This window comes from Rhamphochromis longiceps, linkage group LG19 (genome assembly GCF_057381845.1).
Source record: "Rhamphochromis longiceps isolate RC_006_pf linkage group LG19, R_longiceps_female_GT1.1, whole genome shotgun sequence".
In the NCBI taxonomy this organism is placed as follows: domain Eukaryota; kingdom Metazoa; phylum Chordata; class Actinopteri; order Cichliformes; family Cichlidae; genus Rhamphochromis; species Rhamphochromis longiceps.
The window spans coordinates 28,527,385-28,543,699 of NC_140575.1; the positions used below are offsets into that span (position 1 = coordinate 28,527,385).

The 16,315-nt window shown below is 40.6% G+C and overlaps 1 long non-coding RNA gene across 1 annotated transcript; it reads left to right on the top strand.

Moving 5' to 3' along the window:
• The first annotated feature begins 725 nt into the window (after nucleotides 1-725).
• Nucleotides 726-15,859, top strand: LOC146646994 (uncharacterized). The gene is made up of 3 exons (XR_014908848.1): nucleotides 726-930; nucleotides 1,354-2,633; nucleotides 6,921-15,859. It is a non-coding gene; the product is annotated as an uncharacterized LOC146646994 (long non-coding RNA).
• Nucleotides 15,860-16,315: the final 456 nt, after the last annotated feature.

A 16,315-nucleotide genomic window follows, 5' to 3' on the forward strand; every position in this document is an offset into this window, starting at 1 on the left:
ATTCACTGCCTCCAGGGCCTCTCTGGCTTTGTATGAGGGGTCAGACTGGGTCAGGCCAGACTTTTTTTTTTTTTTTTTTTTCAGAGTAAGCAGCACTAGGTTTGTGGTGGATCAGATGAGACTGGGCTAATTCTCCACAGCAGCTGGTCCTTTTCACTCACTGTTTACCCTCTAATGCAAAATCTGCTGCTTTACCCTGCCTGCCTGTAAAGAAATCTCTTTACACTTCAGCTGACCAAATTTAACAATCCTCTTAATTAAAAGCAGAACCAGTGCTTTCTCTATTCAGGGTGTATTGATTCAGTCAGGGGCGTTTGGTCTGAAGTAAGCAAAAGCTCTAGATCGGACCGTGCTGAATCTAAATTGAGTCGTGTCATGTATCTTTAAGCCAACCACTTCTTTGCTTTCTAAGCCCCATCATTATCTCTGGTGTCCCTTGTTTTTCCTCCCCCTTGTTGACAGATTTAGCTGAAGCTGAGCAGCTTCTCTGGTTATTTGGTTACTTGCTTGATGGGTCAGCCAGTTCTCTGTGCTTTCTGCGGCCACCACCTCTACATTTGGGAGTTGTTTGCCGAATGCTGTGTCATCAGAGCTTTGCTGTCTTGCCCCGGAGCAAGCTAAGTCTAAACACTGCACTTTGTGGCTGAAAGGCCATCTGTCACGGGGAGGGAATCCGGCTTCTCCTCCAAAAAGCATAAACAGGAGCGGGCTGTTAAGCCGTGGCAGAGCTCACTGTCATGGAAATGCCCCATCTGAGTAAGGCTCAGGCCTTAATCCTGCACCCTCCCATCTTTGCAGCTGCTTTTTAGGGCTCCGTGGCCGCCTGTGCATACTCACTGCCTGTTTAGCTGAGAGAGAGGGGTCTTATGAATAACATTCAATCAGAGGTGGTGGGTCTGGTTGTTAGCTGGTGGTTTCCAGCATGTGTAGGTAAGTCTAAGACTGTCAACATGCTTAACCCGCCCTTAATGAATTGATTTAAATGACAGATAAATTATAATTTTAAAAAGTAAATATAGGGAGTTATCACTCAGAGAGCATAAATTTTTACATTTGTATAGGCACAGGTTGAAATTTTGAAGACATTACTATGTGTTTATATCCACTAAAATCCAAGCATTTGATGCCAACATCTGTTTCTAGTGAACTCAATCAGTTAAGTTTATTCTCGACTTTCTTTGTTCAGTAAAGTCACATTTTATCATTGCCTTTAGGTTTTTTCCTTCATGGAAAATCCTGTTTGTAACTACTTTTTCATTTATTTTATTTTCTCTTTTTAATGTGAATATGATCTATAACAGCACAGTCGGTCAGAGCTTTGGCAGCTCACTATCTTTTTTCTTTCAACCACAGGACAAGTGTTGTCTGAGCCTCAGAAGAGCTGCTGAACAATTGAGAGCATATGAGCAGAAGATTCTGACATTTCATACATGATTGCAGAGATTTACGTGAGGTAATTATTGGGGCTGTGTCTGCCAACTCAGAGAGGATCAATTCTTTCAATCAATTCCACTTTTAAGAGGATAGGCCAGATTACCAGAACTGAGGGCTGGACGTGGGGTCCATAATGCTCTTAATAGGTCACTAAAATGTATGTTAGAACCTCTGGTTGCAGTCAGTGGAGGATCCCTCCTCTCCTTTCCTTCTCTTGCTTTTTTTCCTTCTGCTCTCTCTGCTACTTAGTCCGAGTAACTCATTTGATGTTACAGACTATCTGTTATTGAAAAATTTAGAGGGTAATATTTGTCTTTAGTAACTTTATTGACATTTTTTCCAGACAATCAATAATGTCTTTCAATGTTGATTTTAAATCAATAGTAGCACAGATCCAATTTTCCATTGTTTTGATCAAGGCCAGATAATGGACTTGAGCATGACCTGAAACAAAAATGCAAAACCTGTATGTAGTTATCCTAACTGTGAATAATTATTCAGAACAGGGAGGTATTTGTCAATCTGTGGGCTTTGAAGTCAAAGTGTGTGGGTGACCCAAGAAAACGCACTGTTTTTCAGTTATTTTTCATCATGTATCCTTTTTGCAATTAACATTTTTAAATTAAGTGTGGAGATGTGAGCTTCCTACTCGAATATGAAGTAGAAGGGTTTCTGAGTGTGGGGGATTTGCCCCATAGGTCCAGTTGTGGCCTGCATCAGATAAGGATGAGGAATTGTGACAGGATAAATGGGAGAGGTAGCCTTAATCCAGCCAGTGTTTATTTAGCTATAGTAGCAGGCTGGAAAGTCAACACTTAAAGAGGACAGCAAATGCACACCAGCGTGATGGAAACTTGAGACCAGACACCTAAACTGGTGTCAAGGATCTCTGGTCAGAGATCAGTTTTGTTTGTCGCTTCACTGGGAGCAAAATTGCAGAGAATGGGAATTGATTGCTGATCTCAGATCTGCAGCTCCAGTCTTAAAGACATGGTAAACACAGACCCTGATTATGGTAGCCTGCCCAGTGTTTTTAGCACTTACAGAGAGGAAGGTCACTAGAGGCTTGTCAACATTGGAAGCAACAATTCACCCCAAGCTTTGTGCGTGTAAGGAAGGAAAAAGGAGGAGAGAAAACACCACCATCCTTTCAGCCAGCTCCAACAACTTGTTCCCATAAGTCAACAGTCAGTGCTTTGGTGAGTATATTAACATCTGTAACTATTCTAAAACATCTGTAACTGTTCTAAAATTTAAGGTAAAAAACATGTATATATTTGAAAAGCGAACAGCAAATATCTATTTGTAGATATTTGCTGTTAAATCTACCGCTAGCATCTAAACTCAGTAACCCACACTGTTTTGGAAAGAGAAAACAATTATGTGTGGGAACTTTGTGTAAAACACTAAATGAACGTTTCATTCATCTCACGACAGCATTTAGTGCCCGTCAGCCTTTACCGTACCACCATACAATTAACTGGATCAGGATTTAGTGCCTGCTGCCGAAAGCACTTCCTTCAGTGGTGGTTATACTGTACTTTCAGACATGTTAATCACAGATCCTAATGACTCTGCCATGCATTTTGTATAGGAATTCTGTCTGGATATTTCATAGCTGTAAATAACTTCTGAAGGATTTCGGGTGATTTTCTGGAAAGACTCAAGTGCTCGTGAATGCCTACAATGCTAAGTTGAAACTAGCTTTTTTTCTTCTACTTCACATAAAGTTGAGATTTTTTTAAAATATTTTTTCTCTACTAGATGATTAAATGTGAATAATGTCAGCCATGCCGGTGATGAGTTTTCAGCGCATCTGATTCTCTATTTATTCCTTTTTATTTTTACCCTCTCTCTGACTCACTACTGTCATCGGCACATACCTCTGAGACATCTGTAGAAAGGTTGGCATTAGCATGTGAAAGGGATCATGCAGACAATGCTATGCATTATGTATTCACAACATTTGTATGAAATGCAGCCGCTGTCATTCTTGCTAACCTGTAATCTGCTGGCAGTATTTCAGACAGAGCAGGGAGAACAATCTAAAGAATATGCATAGGCTACTTCTACATCCACTATACCATACATGCCGCTGCATACTTGAAAAACCCACTGTGTCTCCCATCCTAAGGAACATCAGATGCACGAAAGTGCCACATCTGTCAGAACTGGCTGAGCCAACTGTCGGGTAAAAAGACACACTACCAAGTGGCCTCTGTTAATGAGGAGGGGGTTGTTTTTCTTCTTACCCAGGGGGAACACAGGCAAGCAGTAAACAGCACATTTGATCCCGGAGACTTGTTGTGTAGTTGTCACTTTACAAAATCAGTCACACTTTTTCAGCACCATCCCCTATATGAGGGTGCAGAAATCCTGGTTTGTTATGAGATACTATAATGTTTAGTGAATATGAAAGTTGAAAACACACAACGTTCTATTTCTGTGACAAACAGTGATATTATTGAAAAAGTTCTTTAACAATAAAATATATGAGTGAGAAGAATATATATTCTTCTCACTCATTGCCAATCTTATATTGCAAATATCTGTATGTACTGAGACACAAACCTGGACAGCACAGTTTGTAAAGTTATGGTGTATTAAAAATATAATTCTATTATGATATTTATTGCTTTTGGAATGCCTAAACATTGGCACCAGCTTATTATCTGAAGTAAGTAAAGCATGTGATTAATGAGCTGTTTATATGCTCTCACTGGGCTCACTTGTATAATCTCCAATTCCCACACAGTTATGGTATATCACATAAAATATTTGGCAGTAACAAACAAAATGCCCTTTGTGGCCGGAGCCGTCATGGTGTACAGTTTTGCAGATGATTACAGAGTCTTAAAAGTCCCTGAGCTTATCTGCGTGCTCTGGCTGCTTGTCCTCAGCCCATCACGTGTCACAGTAAACTTAGCTTTCAGCGGTAGTAGCGGCCATGGGCTGCCACAGCTGCCGCTGCTTGAGCCGAGCAACAGCAGTGTTTACTCAGACACAGACAGAGACAGGGCGGGCCTATGTGAAACACACAACCCCAAAATGCCGTCTCATTCTTTGCCTTAGTCCATTCTGTGATGCACACTTCAGGCTTCAAATATATCTGTCAGCCCTTCCTACATTTTTTTTAAAATTTTTTTTATTGTGTCTGTGTTTCTGTGGCTTTTTAGATTAAAGCCTGTTCTTCTTAGATGCAATGATGAAACGTTGTGCACCCCTGGATTTTTGTGTCACAGCTAAATGTGTGTTTGCATGACTATTAGTGAGGCCCGCTGAGGGATCTGTTGCACACCCTTCTGACCCCTGCACACTCAGTGACATAGCACTCCCTCTCTCTCACGAACACACAAACCCACACACACGTCCCCTCTCGCTCTTTCTCTAAGTGGTTTAAATTGTTCCAGACCAACCATCATGTTATTGACAGCTTTCCATTTCTGCATGCAATTTGTGTTTACGCAGGACTAAAAACGCCACAGAATAGATCATCAAGTCCAAACTGTAATTACGAGCTCTGAGTCTTTTGTAATTCCAAAAGTGAGAAACTTTCTGAAGTGCCAAACAACAAGAACATCAGTTTTATTCTGCATGCTTAGTGGACTGAATATGCATGCAAAACACATGCCTTGCAGGTCTAATGCCTCTCCCAGGACACACTTACCAGAGAGCTGCTTAATGACAACGTCAATATTGACCACAGCTCAGCAAAGCACTGTAGTACTGTGCGGTTAGTGGGCCAAGTAAGGGAAAGACGTGCAATGATTTTCCTTTTTTTCTTTTTTTTTTACTTTCCTCATCCCTCATTCATTGCATCCTGAGAAAAGGTCAGACTCAGCAGTGCTCAGTACTTACCTTTCTGTAGTTCCATCTCCTTTACATCTACACCCTATTCCATTCTGAATTACCATGCGCTAGTTTTCCCATATTTGCTCCCTGAGAACATGTGGGTGCTATGGGTGTGAACATGCCCTGTTTTGCCTGCTGCATCTCTATACAGTCTTTAGTCAGCACATAATTGCACAGTAATGTGAAGTAAATATGGGTTAGAGAAGTGAAGAGGGGGTGGAGTCCAATATATAACCTGCTATGAGACGTGTGTCACATTTAACAGAGTCGGCATGATTACATTATGCTGCATATACTTCTGCAGAAAACAGGCTTTTCTCTTCAGCTCACTTCACAAATGCACTACACCTCACACTACAGATAATTTATCTGTGTCCTGATCAACAATTATTGATTATCTTTTTTGCTAATTGGGCACAAGTTAATTACTAGCCATTATAATCATGAATGATGTATTACTGTAGATGCGATTTGCACTGCAGTGGGGACATGCATGGACACTTGTATATGTAAACATACATTCATTCCAAACACACCTTCGCTGCCTTTATTAAACACAATGTCACACATGTGGAACTAATTTAATTTTAAGCCCCTTACACTTGTAAACAAAACAGTGTAGGATTTACATCACTTTTGATACATGCTGCTTCAGTTGATGTTAAGAAATGATGACAGGGAGAATAAAGAGATGAAAGAGGACGGCTTTTATACTTCATTCCTGGGGAAACGCGGTTTTACCTGAAGATATCTGGTGCCTGGGATCTTCTTCTCCAAAGCCTCACAGCTGGTCCGATAAGCTCTGCTGACTCCCCAAACCTAGGTCGCATTCCTTTTGATCAGGCCCAAAATTCAGCCGAGCGTGGCATTCACCTTTTAGCCTCGCTGTCCTTAAGCTGGTTGGTGGCTGCCTCTGCTCCCATACTGCAAAAACAAGAGGAAATGAGGGAAGTTTTGTCGACTGGCACCTTATCTGGTCAGGGTCAGTGCAGTGATCCCCCGCAAATTAACTCAGGACCCGACTTTCCTGCAGCTCCACAGCTTTCGACAGTTAACAGAATGGTCAGGATTTTTGTGGTCAGACATCAAAGCAGTCAAATGAGAAGTGAAGTGAATACATGCTGTTGTTTTTCCCTCTTTATGCTGCACACACTTGCTGTTTGTTAGATAAGTAATGTCTGTGGAGCCATAATACAATATATGAAATTAATGAAGTCATCTGAGGAATTTTAACTGTATTTATTTGTCTATGAGATTTTATAGTACTGATTTTGGTATATCAAAGATGGATGCAGTCAGCGGCACAGTCTGTTGCGAAGCTCAAGCCGAGTATCGTCACTGTTCCCATCTTGGTGTTTTTAAAAAAGGCATGAGGCAAATCAGACTGAGAAAACAGCCAAAAGCAATAAAACACATGTGTCGTACTATTGCAAAAGCTTGGGGGATTGGACTCATTACTTATAGAATTATTAAGCCAACACTGATGTTTTTCTCAACCTCTTCTTTACTTCTTTATGTCCACTTCACTAATATAAGTTTTCCCAAAACACAAGAGATAAACATTTTCGATCTTTTGAAAGCAATGCTTGGTTTAACTTTTCTCTCTCTCTCTCTCTCTCTCTCTCTCTCCACAGACTTGAGCAGTTCAGAGTGCTGCTGTTTATCAATGACAAGGCTGTAATGATGTGGAAGATGAAGTGCTATGAAAAGAACTCACTATCACCTCCTTTCTTGGGCTTTCTTTGGCTAATTAAAGATTCATGCAAAGCAATGTAGCAATTTTAACAGATCGGTTGCAGGCGGTCCGGGTAATGCTGTAAGGCCTTTCAAAGCACTTCTTGCTCTGGACTTTTAAGCGAGGCCTTTAAAGAAGGGCAACTCTGACAAATAGAACCGAGTTAAAGATGATTGATGTGTCTTGAGAAAATCCATCCCATAATATCGCCTTTTCACCTCAGTGATGCTTTCTCCTAAGACTCATATTAAAGCTTAATTCTGCCAACGAGAAGCAGACAGTGCTTTAAAGAGAAGAACACATGTCTGTGAGGCCTGTTTCTCCTTATCTAGCAGCTTCAGCCTCAGCCAAAGATAGATGTCTGCCATGCCAGCATGTTTATTTTCCTAGCCGATTAGCTTCGATTAAAAGCAGACCATGTTGTCTCTCTTCTCCTATTTGTAGATTTGTGAGTCTGCTTGTGTGTGTATGTGTAAGGAGTCTTCCAAGCCTCCCTGTGTGGGTGTTCATGTGAGAGTCACCGTTATTTCATCTCCACTAGGCTGCACATGATAATTAACCCACGGAGGGCTGGGAGGGGGAAGGTGGGTTACAGCTTTGAGTAATTCTGCGCCCCCAACCCCACTACTGCCCCACCTCCCAGAACCACTGCCTCGCCCCTTCCCCTGTCTCCTTGCAGCTTCCTTCTCCCCTTCCCCCTTCACCTTAACTTCAATCCCACCTCAGGCTGTGGGAATTTTCTTTAGTCACACTCGGCTTGCCAGGTAAACAAGCCTGAATAGGGAGATGCGAGTAAGAGTCCATAGGAGCAAATAAAACAGGGGAGGATGTAAATGGATTTATCACTGAGCCCCCTCACCCACCTGGAACACCCTCACCCCCACATCCTCCACCCACACTCTTTACTCCTGAGTGAGGTGGCAGTCTACTAACTTAGCAGGCTCTTTAACAAGTTGGATACAGACCTCTGAAAATCAGCTGCTAGGGGAGCTTTAAATTAGCCAACTGATTTGTTACACAGATATTTTTGTTCTATATACATATTGATATGCGGGGATCTAGAACCTAACCTTGCTACCACAGAGCAAGAGGCGGGGTACACCCTGGAGAGGTCGCCAATTTGATGCAGGCTAACACAGAAAAACAGAACAACACATTCACACCTATGAGCAATATCTTTTCAGATTGTGGGAAGAGGTCAGAGTACCCGGGGAGAACATAGCAGTCAAAACCAAGACCTTCTTGCTCTTAGGCACCACCACACTAGCATGTTGCCCTATAACTGCCCTATAACAGCATTACGTTTCAAAAGCACAGACAATCTTCATGTCTTCAGGATGTGTGTTTTCATCCTTTCTGAAATAATCTCTGTCCATATAAGACCATCTTACATATTTTGTCATATTTGAGTGGCCTGATGCATTATTTATTTACTAAATGCAAGATTAATATTGTGACTGGGTGTATTTTGACCTAGCAAAACTAAGTACAAAACATATCAGCGTTATTGTTATGTTTGTTCCATACCTCCATACCTCTGCCTCTACAACATTACAGAGTAAGAAAGAGTGATTGCAAAAAGGATGTAACTATTGTAGTGTTTACATTGTATTAGATGGAGGAGTTGTACAGGGAGATGGCCACAGGCAGGAATGATTTCCTGTGTCATTCAATGGTGCTTTTTGGTAATCCCAGTTTCACTGAACACGCTCCTGTGGCTAGCCAGTATGTCATGGAGTGGGTGGGAGATACTTTCCAACATTGTCTTTATCTTGGACAACATTCGCCTTTCTGACATAATCATGTCTGATGTTTTTCATAAAATAGGTAACATGAAAGGGATGTGACCATAGAAAGTTTAAAACATGGATGTAGCTAACATGGTTTTTGAAGTTCTGTTTTGCAGCTTTGAGATGGGCATTGGTGCTGCCACCAGTTAATTGATAACAAGAAATGGATGTGATGCAGAGGAGAGGGTTGGACTGTGAAACCACACACTCATTGGCTAATGAATTGTGACTGACTAGTTGTTAAGCAATATCCCTAAATCATTATAATGTCCTGTCTTCCTTGTGATAAGATTCAGTCAGGAAACAAAGATAGGCATCTCCAGCTTCATTTCCAATAAAACACTTTTAAAATTTTTTTTAGAGTTTCTGAATGATCAGAGTTTTAGGCATAAACATGGCAAAAGTTACATATTTTAAAACAAAAGTGTAGTACAGATGTGCTATATTAACAACTGTTTGTCAATGATTATGCCTTTAATTTCTTCTGGAAAAAATCACGTGTTGGAGGTGAGGATAATTACGGAAAGTGTTGAAAAAGACAGAATCAAGTGAGCATGGGTGGCTGCATATCAAAAGATATCTGATACAAATGTATTAGTGTGGGTGTGGCAGTGTCTTTACAAAAGAAATTAAGGTGTTAAAGGAGGTGGTAAGAGGCAGCTGTGTCAACTCTGTCTTTAGTTTGACTGTGAATGATCACAGTCCACTACCTGTAAGCTCTTCAGCTCAAGAAGACAGGAATTCCCTGCTCCTGTCCTCCCCAAATTATCTGGCAGTAATCCAGATCACAAAGTTTAAAAGCAGGTCAAGCGTGAAAGTCTTATGCTGAGTAAAGAGAGAGGAAGACCAATGTCTGTTCCCGTGTTTGTCAACGCACTTGCACGGTTGAACACCAGTGTGAGCGTGAACAGAGTGCTCGCAGGATACAATCACTCCACCAGCAAGGCCTCATTTTTAAGAGTCTTTCAATGTGAGGGCGGGCGAAGTAGACTTAAACCAAGTCCACCATAAACAGACAGAAGGCCAAATTTATGTCCCCCTGCTGACAGCATTCAGGTGTGTGCAAAAGCAAAAAATCTATCCAGATATCGATCTGGATGAGCAAAGCTGAGGGAGAGAGATTGGATTGTGTACTGCTCCTGTTTCTCAAGGGAACCTTGATCACAGTTATAGCCCCCATGTGTTAATTAACATGCTTTGAGACTTCAGCATTAGCCCGGGCTTTCATCTTGGTGCTTTGGCAAACTTTTTCCAGAATCCTAAGAGGTTGTGTTGGCCACGATGAAACGGTGCTATGGCGCAGTTTATATAAAGGGGACAGGATGAACGACTGGTCCTCCATGATGCACCACCACTATTCACGCAAGTGTGTTTGTCTGCGACGTACTGCAGCAAAGACTGCTGCTAACCGATTGATCTTCCGAGGCAGCATTATCTGTCCTAATCCCAGGCTGTCATTAACACCCACAGTGTCATTTGTTATGTATTGAGCTATTGACCAATTGACTGGATGGTATACAACTGATAACAAACACATTGAAAAGAAGAGAGTGAAAGTCAAAGAGAGTTTAAAGAATTAATAAGGGTTCACTTTGCCTCTTTCAATACCCTAAAGATTATGGCCTAAGGAGTGTACCTGCTTTGGGATAAATAAAACAAATTGGACCTAAACTAGGAGTGTAATAACCATAATTTTCATAAATCATGTATGTTGTAATATATTTTCCCTCATCATCTGTACTCTCTTCAAATGTGAGATTTGAGTAGTAAACAGAAATGTCTTCTTGACCCGGATAAGCCGTATAAGAAGGATGGATGGCTCAATAGACCAAGAGTTGCAATGACACAGGTATTTAGGGCTATATATGTTTAACTGTATGTAAGAGAATATTGTACATATTAAAGCTATTCCTAAATTGGGCAGGTTTTAGAAGAAATATGACGTACATCTAATAATCAGAAGGTTGGTTCAATCGCTGTCTGCTCCAGTCTGCATGGCAAATATTCTTGGGCAAGATACTAACCCCAAGTTGCTCTCCAATTGGATGTGTGTAAATGTTAGATAGAAACCATTTACGTAGAAAAAACATAGGACAAAGTGCTTGTATGAATGAGGCAAGTTGCATAAAAGCACTTTGAGTGCTCGGGTAGAGTAGAAAAGCATTATTTAACAACCATTTCCCATCTTCTTGAACAGATTCTCCTGGTACCACAAATAATCAGAAATAGAGGGAAAGCTTGTCATTGGTGTTTAGGGCAGCTAATCCTGTAGGGTTTGATTTCATGGGGTGATTATTTGTGAGTTGCAAAACATTCCAAAAATGTCCTAGCTACTGGATTTGCACAAGAAGCAGAACTTCCCGATGTGTCTTCTTTCACTACCTTTAAAAGATTTTCTTTTGTTTTTCTATCCATCCATTTTTTTCCTGCGTATCTAGTTCAAGGTGTTTTCTGTGCTTTATGATGTTTCTTTCTGTAACTGTTCCAGCCTTTGAAGAATATCGCTTGATTTGAAGACAAAAAGTGCTTTTCAGGTAAAAAGAATTTTTCATTTGTACAACTAACAGACTTCAAAGATGCTTTTTGACTTACAAAAGACATTCAGGTTTCTGTTTTCTAAGACTGTATTTCAAAGTAGCACAATCGCGCACTTAAAGTTTCGAGGTGTTGAAGTAAATAGAAAAAAGCTGATGTTGTCACTGAGGTTTAAAGAGCCTAAAGTGGTGTTAAAACTGTGGTCTCATCTTTTCATGAGAGCACTTTGATCAGGTGACACTGGCTGCAATTTTAGGTTTCCTATTCCAGGAGATCGTAGCCAGCCATTGATGCGAAGTCAGGTTGCTGCGATGGTGATCTCCCTCTAAATAGTCATATGGTTACTTGGTGCTGTGTTACATTACTGGTATAGTCTCAAGACCAAGAGACTTTCATTGTATTCTTGCCATCATTGTCAATGGTGGAGGTTGTTACTTGAGAAAAAAAATTACTGGACATAAACCATTACTTTTCTTAAATATAGTGCTATACTTAATCAAAGTAAAGTAATTAGTTACACCCTTCTCCTTACATTCTTTCACATTAAGGCCATTATACACTGATTTTCATAAGAAGGCGGCAGCAGAGAGAGTTTTATGGTTTGATGTAGGAGTTCAAGCTGTGTCACAACCGCTTTCGTACATATTTCAGAATGTCAGTGGGGCAGTCTGAACTCTTGTTGGCAGAATTGAGGCCATATTTGAAGAGGCAGAGAAATAATTTCTCTGAGAGCCAAAAGATAGCCAACAACGCAAACGCAACGAGTTGAGTGTGTAAATACATTGCGTAACATGTTTCGCTGCTCATTTGGTGTTTAAAGGCCTTTAGGCTTCAAATTCAGTTAATTCAAGTCACCGAGTTGGGCCCTTAAGGTGCATTTGTTGTATCAGTATCTTTTTAAACATTGCTCATGCAACTAACAGACAAATATTATTACAAAAATTTTACCAACAGCCCAAACAAGAAGTGATTCCTCCAGTTTTGATGAAGAAATTCTTTTGTTTTATATCTATGCTCTATTTCTATGCATACACACAAACAATATCTCTCTCACACATAAATGTAATTTAAAAAAACTACATTTGTTAAACTTCCTGATGTTTCAAGCTCAATATCTAACCTCACTTATGTGCACTTGTGTTTGCAACAGGCCAAAAGTGGATTGAAGAGTAGTGATGCTTACGATCCCTGTGATATGGTCACCCACCATGTGAACAGGAACAGAGAGGCATCGTTGAATCTCCAGTATATAAATGCAAACACAGAACTGCAAACACGCATGGTAAAGGAGTGCAGGCACCAGTTCTGGGCCAGAGCCTGTGCATACTGACTGACATAAAAAAGAAGCACTCAGAAATGGTTAGCCACTGAAAGACTGAGTAGGAACACCAAGGGCCATAAAAAATAAAACATCAGAAGATTATTAAGTTCAACAGACTGACAGAGCAGCTGTGGCATATCAGAAGTAGAAAAGGAAACACAGCAAATTGTTTGTTCCTGAGAGCCAGTGGGAGTGTGGAGAGAAGTATATGGAACAATGGTCAGTCCACCACAGTTTAAGGAAATCCCCCTGTGATTTGAAAGTTCAGTGAGCGTTGCTCTCTCTTTCCTGTCTACCACTGCACTGCTCCATTTCCCTTGTATCCACTGTTAAAACGATTTTAATCAGCTCAAAGCAGTCACCATTAAACGAAGGAATGAAATGAGAAAATATGGAGAAATAGTGTGTTGTACTTTTCTTCTTTTGCCATTTGCTCATGTGCCCACATGCTTTGAAATTCTCTCATGACAGCCCACAGTGGGAAAAATCTTTTTTGTCCACTGAACATTTAAAGCTGTTTAGCTACTCTACTTTTAAAAAAATACAGAAAAAAGATGAGTACAGTAGTAATATGCTTCTAGTCTTCAGGGGCGGTCTGGTGAATAAGAGAAAACACCAAAGCTCTACATATACTACAACACAGACTGCACAGTCCAAGTAAGCATGTACGTCAAAATTAAAGCCACATTAAAATTGCTTTGACATGGATTCTTATGGTAATGGCAGTTTTCCCTCCTTGCTTTCATTTGGCTGTCTTAATGACTGCGCCCTGGAAGTGCAGCAGCATCCAATAAGGCTTCATTTAGAGCCCAACACTATTCAGAGTGAATGAGGGGTAACAAGGGGCCCTAGATGAGGAGTGGAGTACTGGTTTGGTTCTTCATCAGCTCCACGTGGCAGTTGGGTTGGTAATTACGCACATTATCAGTCATTAACGGAGTCTGCCACAGCCCTTCAGACAGGCAGGGAGTTTGGTCTTGTTGCAGGGGGAAACGGTTGATGGAGCTGGAGGGGGTTTATCCACTGGGGTTAGAGGCCTGGGCTCATAAACACTTATGGACCAAACCATTCTCAGGACAGTGAGGGTTACTATCCAGGAGGGAGACCCCTTCAAACTACATAAATTCAGGGCTTTCTTTTATTATTTGCTTGCTTTTCCAGCACCAGTAGGAATGTTGAAGTAATAACTGACCAGTGATTGGCATATGAGTCAACATCTTTTCATATTTTAAGCGAGAACTTGAGTGTCAGTCTGTTACTCTGTCTTTTGCTCCATTTTTTAAGCTAATGTTACAGGCTAGCATTCACATGCTTTTAAAAACAGTGCTAAAATCCTGCATCACTCAATGGTTCATCTTGAGCCGGGAGACAAGTCAAAAACAAAAAACAAAACTATAATCTAAGATCTAAAAACCTTTTTTTGTTTTTTAAAAAAATTCCAATTCCAAAGCACCTATAGAAAGGCTACATTTAAGGTAGAGCATATAGACAATTATGTTGCAGTCAGACACATCATTTGCAATTCATGATGCCATAATTATACAAACTCATTTACCCCATGGAGTAGGAAGCCTGTTTTTAATCTATTGTAGTGTCTCCATTAGTTTTCTTTTTTCTTTTTGCATTTTCACAGTTTTATTTTTCATCTTTATTTCGTGCTATCCTTTTTGTTTTTCAGTATCTCCCACCTATTTCTTCCTGAGCTCTTAGTCATATGGCTTCCCCGATGACAGCATGTTCCCTTTGCCTCTTTTTCTTCTTGTATTCTTCAGTCTTTTCTGTCTTTCTCTCTCTCCCTTTACATCAGACTCTATAGTCTTTATTTCTCTCTCTCCTGACAACTCTTTGTGTATATCTTCTGGGCTTGCCGGAGATGCAAATGACACAAGAAAGTGATAAAAGTTGCATGCTGGCACCACCGTAATTAAATATTAAAGACTCATTTTTCCCCACTTTTTTTTCCAGGAGAAGGGATGCCTGTGGATATTGCTTTCACATTACAGCAGAAAGAGTGGGAATTTTATAGCGGACTCAAGCAAGATGCTCAAGCTTTTATCATGAGAAATGAAAAAAGTTTATAGGAAAGACATGGTAATTGTCACAGGAGATGCATCATCATTCCTTTGTGAAAACTTGATGTAGAAGAATCATTGGAAACCACGTTGATGAGTAAGCGGTGATACATGTGTTGTACAAGGAGTTCTTTTTTTTCCAAGCAATATTACACTTTTTTCTAATGTTTTAACATTTTTTATACAACAATTTCTTTATTAGTTGTTAGCTGTTACATCATCTTTACATGCGTTATTCTAATGCAAAGTGTGACCTACTTTCGTCAGTTGTATTGTTCCTGGGCTTAGTCCCATCAACCCTGTTTTCTATTCTGTTTCTATTCAAAATGAGGATAAAAAAAGATCATTGTATGCGTGAGTGTGTTCATCTCCCAATGTCTCTCTCCCTTGCTCTTTTGCACACACTGTGTATTTATGTGTCATTGTGTGTTTGCATCATCTGTAGGCTTAGTATTGCTTTAGCAGTGCCCCAGTAAGTGTGTGTCATGACTGCATCACTACATGGGGTATGGGCCTTTCTGCTGTGCTCATCCAGGCAAAGCTAAAAAAAAAAAAAAAGATGATGATGATGATGTGGAGGAGGAGGAGGAGGAGGAAGAGAAGAAGAGGAAGAGGAGAGGGAGGTGGAAGAAGGGGCTTGTTGCTTTTAATTGAATTGTAAATGCATGTGGAGGGGGAATGGGGCTGCTCCTAGCTGGGACAGACAACAGATGGAAGGCAGGGCCTGCCCTGCAGGGTGAGAGGGGTGAGAGGGGAGATGGGTGGGTGGAGGGCAGATAGATGGATGGATGGGGGAAGGGGAAGGAAAAAGGGACTGGTGCATGAAAATGACCAGGGTCTTTGGCCTTCCTGGAGTCTATGATTGTTCTCTCAGTTTTCTCTCGATTGCTTCTCCTCCTGTCTCTTAAAAATCAGAGTTTCTCGTGTGAAAAATGACACCACCTATCTAACTACTAATCAATAACTCTAGAAACACTGCAGTCACTTCAGGCAAATGAGTTTTCTTGTCCTGTTATGAAAACCCATAGCTCATATGGTTAAATTAAAGTTAAATCCACAAATAACATATATGATAGTTCACATTCACTGTGTGATTTCCTGGTATGTCTGTACAGTTTCAATAAATATGGAAATTATAAACAATGTTTTTCTGTCATAATATATAAATAGGAAATCTCAGTAGTCAGTTCAACGTAAATGAGAAAAAAAGGAGTCTTGCTTGGTAATTAAAAATAGAGATTTCCTCACAGAAAAGCAGAAACAGAAAACCATATGAAATCCACTCTTTCCATGACACCCCCCACTACCACCATCACCAACCCCCAACTCTCTTTAAAGAAAGGAAAATTACCCCAGTCTGCCCTCCTCAGGTGAACATGGCTTAGGGATTTTGTCACTGCACTCAGCAGACTAGGTCAGAATCTGAGACACACACATGCACTCATACAGCATGACTAGGTCAATACAGGCTTTACCCCTTGACTAGATTAAGGGGATTTGGGTTGTTTGTGCATTTGTGATGATAATAACTCCACATGGGGTTGTTTCTCATTTTACTCAATTGATCAACACTCTT